Source organism: Sinohyriopsis cumingii, unplaced genomic scaffold, assembly GCF_028554795.1.
Source record: "Sinohyriopsis cumingii isolate HCF-2022 unplaced genomic scaffold, ASM2855479v2 utg003218l, whole genome shotgun sequence".
In the NCBI taxonomy this organism is placed as follows: Eukaryota; Metazoa; Mollusca; class Bivalvia; order Unionida; family Unionidae; genus Sinohyriopsis; species Sinohyriopsis cumingii.
The window spans coordinates 144,732-150,985 of NW_028316425.1; positions in this window are offsets into that span (position 1 = coordinate 144,732).

Below are 6,254 nucleotides of genomic sequence, written 5' to 3' on the forward strand. Positions count from 1 at the left end.
CCGTGTCCTCGCTGTCGAGCAACCCCTCGGTACACTGGATACATGACTTACTTACGAGTCGTGAGAGAACCGTTTTCGAAAATGGAGTTTCACTGTGACTTTTCCTTTGGTGAATGGAATATTTTGTCCCAAATCTCCTTTTATAGTAATGTTGACCGTATCCAAATACGACTTGCTGACAGGTAAATAGTGAGGATGGACAAATTCGCGGTGGACGTGGTAAGTGTTTCCACCTTCCTCGTCAGCGTTTGCGGCAGAATCCACTTTGAAAGGAATGACACGCAGTAACGGCACAGAGGTGTGTCCCACCACGTTGTATTCCACCACATCGGAGTACACAAACATCAAATTCAGTCCTTGGTTCAGTTCTACCGGGGTACGAAAATACTTGGCAAAAGAATCGTTGTCAGAAATGACTGGTAATTCGGGTGGTACTTTTTGTTCTACTTTCTTCCTCAGCTCCATGTCACCGCCCAACATGTCAAACAATTCAGGACAAAATAAGAAAGACATCATTTTACGCCCCTCAGGAAATTTCATCAGAAAGCGACGAGCTGTTTTATGGTACTCCAGGGTGATGATACCTTTATTGGCACTTTCCAAAGCTCTCAGAAACACGCCATTAAACCTGGAGGCTATGGTGCTGACCAAATGTTGACCACTAAAATAATAGCCTGGGGGAATGAACAAGTGATAGGTGGTGTACTTTAGATTTTGTGTACGGGTTTTCTTGTCATATTTGCTATGGGTATCCATCCACTGTTGCACTTGCTCGTCATGAACTTCCACATCAAATTTATTTTGATTGGGAAGGACATTGAGGACTTGGGTCAGGTGAATCATTTCTACTAAAGCCACTTCCCAATGGGCTTCGTGATCTAAGGGGATGGCCTGAGGTAATTTGGCTGTGTAACAGCACAACGTGTTGTTGGGAAACACCTCCATGGAACTGTCACTGGGTAAGGTTAAGTAAAATTGGTTTTGGTGACTCATAATTCCAGAGTTCTGTGGCTGTCCGAGGGGATATTACTGGACGTCAGAGGCGTGTCTCCGCCCAAAATGGGGTTCTGGTTGTGGTTGTTGGAGTGGTGACTGACACTGGCACTGGACACAAGGTTCCCGTTCGAGGAGAATTTCAGGGAGGGATTGGGAAGCAGGTAACCGATGCAACTGCTCAATAAAATGGTCCACAATTGTTTGTCTCCTTGTTGCAAACTCAAATTGGCAATGGCTGCCCCGATGACACAATACACCACGAAGATTTGGCAGAAAAAGACGATTTGCGTTTTAGGCACACGTTCTCCACACCACACCCACAAGGGTTGTTTTTGTAAATCTTGCACAGAAGAACTGGGTGAAGAAGGAGTGGTCGACGTAGCTGCGTCTGATGTGTGAAAGGGCATGATGGTCACTTCTTTTTGTAGTCGATGACTTGCGAAGCGTCGATCCAAGAATCGAAACTGGGCGGATATCCTTTCCAACGTACTTTGACTTCTTTGACACGTCGTTTGCCCACTTTACGGGTTCTGCGTTCGAGAATGCTTTCGATGTCGTACACGTCGTCTTCTTTTTTGGTGACACGTTGTAACTCGGGCAAATAAAACGTTCCTTTGAGCACTTCTCCGTTCATGTCTTCCAATTTATAGACGGCAGGATGAAGGCCATGCACTCGTCCAGTGACGCGAAACAGTTCGGTCGTCCAGTTAGGTAAGTAACCTTTGTCGAAAGTGCGTTTGGTTTTGCCAATGCGCACCCAATCTCCTACGGCCAACACTCCACTTTTCTTGGGGACAGCCCTCGTCGGGGACGTACCAAACAGACGCTCAAACACCAACACTTCGTTGTCGGGAGTCACGTCTTGCGGGGCACGTCCGATGCTTCGATGGTAAGACTGGTTGTACGCTTGCACCAGGTGCGGTAAGATGTCGATGTACTTCAGAGTGTGGTGATGCGTAAAATATTTCCACATGCGTTCTTTCAAAGTGCGTTGAAAACGTTCCACGATGCTGGCTTTGGTTTCGGGATTCTCGGTTTTAAAAAAATGAATGTCACGTTTCTTTAATTCTTTTTGGAAAGCTTGGTTCAGAAATTCGGTGCCTTTGTCCGTTTGCCATCGAAGAGGGTGACGACCGCTTTGTTTCAACACCCGTTGCAGGGCTCGCACTAACTCGCTGCTCGATTTGGAAGTCAAGGGCACGACCCAGGCAAATTTGGAAAAGACGTCGATGACACAAAACAAATATTTGTAGCCACGATTGTAGCTGGCCAAATGAGAGACATCGGCTAAATCGGCTTGCCATTGATGGTCGATGCCTTCCACTCGGGTGCGACTTCTGGCAAACTTGCGTCGAATGGGTTTGTGCAAAGTGTAGGTAGCTTGTTTTTGTAACCATCGTTGCACTTGAGGTAAACGGAGACTTTTCAGTCGAGTTTTGGCAGCACGATACAGTTTTTGAACTCCTGCATAACCTGCAGGATGCGAGGGATCGTAGTAAATGCTGGCTAAGACTTTTTCCATTTTTTTTATTTTTTGTGTTCGTATGTTAATAAGTCACCCACTCTTCGGTGATGCTACTTTGGGTGGGTCGAAAGGGTGGTTTAGAAACGGATTTACGTGTCCGATGGGCTACGGGAGTAGAAGTCGAAGGTAGTGGTGGTGGAGGTGGCAATGGAATGGCTTTGGTTTTCTTTTCTTTTTTCGCTTCTGGTTTCCCTTCTTTCTTTTTCACTTCTGTCGAAGGAGGAGTGGACATCATCTTTTTAACCCAAGCTTTCATTTCCTCTCGTTGGGGTGTGGGGGACGGGGTCAACAAGGATGCTGCAATTTTACTCGAAATGGGAGCTGCTGACGGTGTTTGAAACACTTCTCGCATCTCTTCTTCCTCAGGTCTTTGTGGGGTAGCATCTCTGGTGACGCCTGGGGATAGTCGTAGTGGTGGTGGTGGTGGTGGTAATGATGATGGTGCTGGACTTTTCATCAAGGTCTTAAAATCTTTCAGAGTGGGTAAAGCTGTTTCGTCTAAAGCTTTCTGGTGAAAGAGTTGCAGTCTTTGCAAGAGTTGACCGTACTTTTGCGATTTTTCTGTTTCGGACAAATCTTGGCGATCCATCAAGGATTGCAATTCGTGTTGTAACTGGGACATCTCGCTCAAATGGGGATTGGGAGGTAAATGCGGGGTGCGTTGTTCTTGCCATCGATGGTATTCCATCCATCGTTTGTAAGGCACTAAAGCTAGTTTTCGTCCTTCCATGGGGTTGTCAGCGGTCGATTCTGAGATCTTGGGACTTCCGAGGGCCTTTTTATCTTGCTCCCACCAGTCCTCCCAACATGGTTCCCAAGACTCCTTTCAGTATGGGGCCTAACAAGAGAGGTAAAATGCCTCCACGTTGGACCAACATCTTCTTTTTTTTGACGAATGGGAATTTTCTTTTGAACCATTTTCCGAAGAACGTGACGATGTTTGCCTAAGCATTGTTTCTGGTGTTTGGACAAAGGGATCGTGCCTTTCAAAACGTTCAAACAACATTCGCACACGGTATCGATGACCTCTTTGGAGGCCGTTTGAATGAGTTTTTTTCGTAGGGGTGGAGAAGCTTTGGACAGGACAGATAACATGTCCCCATGTTTGGCTAAACGTGGTGGTAGTCCTTTCCTTTTCTTTCCTTGGGGTTTTCTGGAGGGTGACATCTTTGCTTGTGGGTTCTGGGACATTCACCAAACAGACACTAACGTCGATGACTTAACACACACCCTTTTATCTTTTTTTGGGACTATCGCTTTGTCATAAAGGTGACAATGTTTTTCCCAAAATCGCCAAGGAATCCTCCCCTTTGTTGACGCCTCTTTTTCTTGGAACGACTGTGTCTTTTCTTAGGGTAACGTCGATGCTTGGCTAAGCGCTTTGTCGAATGACGCGTCTGCCTTTGTCTCTTTCTTTTTTGGCTTCTTGGAGGTGACATCTTTTACAAGTTCACTTATACTCCTACTTGGTCACAGGCCTTTTTTATACTGGAACGCGTCGCCACTGATTGTCTTTACGGCGTATCAGTTTGAGGACAGGCATGACACGTCGTGCAGGGGTACGCAACGGACTAAATCGAGCCAGTTCTTGCTTGGACAAATCCAGTAAACTTTGTAACATGCCCGATCTTTCATGGACTTTGATTTTGGGAGAAGGTACTTTGTGAGCAGCAGCCACTGCCGCTAAATTGGAGGGTCCTGGCACTGGGGAAGTTCTTTTGGGGTCATCAACGGAGAAGTTCTTGGTGTGATCAACGTCTCCAAGTACTCTTCAGTTCCTGGTGTCATCAACGGAGAAGTGGACAAACGTGAGGATGCCGGAGACGCAGTCACTGCCGTGGCAGATCGTGGTTTGCGAGTGTAAGGTTGTGTCCTGGCCGAAGTGCCTCTATTGCGACTAGTTTTCTTCTGTGGACTTTTTCTCTGTTTCTTTTTCTGGGGGCTTCTTTTCTTTTTCCGGGGTGGTGTCTGGTAAGAGGAGGGTCATGCCACTGGAGAAGTTCTCCTTGGGGACCTGGTCTTTTTCTTTTTCTTCTTGGGGCATCGTTGGACTTTTGTCTTGGGGATAACTTTGGGGGCATTAGGATCCCATCTTAAGAGAGAGCGAATGATGACCCCTCCTAGAGTACCGCTCCCTCCAGGTTTCAAAATGATTTGTTTTTTGGTTTGAGTGTCGATGCGGGGATCGGCCAGTTGGACCAAAGCGACTTTGTTTCGATCGAAAAAGCGTTGGGTTTGATGAGGAATCTGAATGATTCCTTGGAGTAATTGACGTGCCGTCACCGTGAACCGTCGTAAGACTTCTTTGAGACTAGCTTCTAAGACACGAGCTCGTGTTTGTGGATTTTTTTCTCGACTGATGCCATACAAGGCACGAATCAATTTGACGGGAAGATGCGACTGAAGGGACGTCATGTTCACACTGTGTGAGACAGACGAAAAAGGGTCTGAGGTTTTTATAGATTTTTTGATGGGGAGTGAAATGAAGTCGAGGACGGAGACGTGTACAGGACAGGCCCTCCGTCTTGGCACCAGTGGTGAAACAAGTGGGTACGAAATCGCAAATCCTCGGGGGTCGTAGGTTTCAAATCGACGAGTAAATAGGCGTGTGGCGTTTGAGTGGCATCGTCGTACGCCTGAGTCAGCCAAGGCGTTCCTAACTGTTTGGCTAAGACTTGCACTTGCGATTTATCTCGAGGGCTTTTAAACAAGACCACGTAATGCGCATTGAGACTGATGGTGCGATGGGCTTTACTTTGTTGAAACAAATTTTGGGTGATGTAAACGACACTGGCATTACGGTGATGCCCTTTGCGCGTGAACCACAATTTAATTTCTTCTTCGTCTTCTCCTAACATGTCGTCGAAATTGACCAAATGAGTTTGACGGGAGTCAGAGACGATGCCGTCGTCTTCTTTAGGAATGCCTTCCACAAACACGATGGAATCGCCTTGACTTTCTCGCAAGAGGCTGTACGCCGATTGCCACTCTTTGTAACACCACACGATCCGTTGAGGTGGTCGATCGATCAAATGATATTTATGTTCGATCAAACGTTTGACGAATTCGGTTTTGCCTGAACCGCTAGGTCCAGCAATGAGCATGTTAAAGGGATGGCGAAGATACAAAGCCTCCCAACTGGCACGATCTAAGTGTTCGTCGATGACTTTGACAGTAGAGGAAGAGGGAGCAGAGACAGTAGAGGTAGCCATTGTGTGAGAAATGTCACTTGTGACACGAAAAACAAACAAGACAAGAGTTTATATACTTTTTTCAGAACACGTTTATTGAATGTTTTTTTTTTTCAAACATGAATACGAAAGACAAAAATACATAAAAGCCAAAGGCTTAAGTATAAGAATAAAAGGCACATGATAACCATGAACGTGGAATAAACACAAGTGTCTGTACAACAACCACATGTTTTGGGTAATGTTCTAACCAGTTCTATAGTAGGGGGTAGTAAGGTCACACAAGTGTCCTCCCGAAAGGGTCTTTCAGGACTGTCCACGACAGTCCTGTCCTGGGTGACGGGTTCTTCTGGCACCGTCACTAACACGGGTTGAAAAGTAACTTTTTTCCTTAAATAACTCTCGTGCATACTGGGCCACTTCTTGGGTCCAAGCCTCAAAACCCCATTCTTTCCAGGCACGGACATCTGTCCAGTGGGGATGTAAGTCACAAGCTACACACACATCGTCATACACGTCTTGGGTAGCTAAAAGTTGACGAA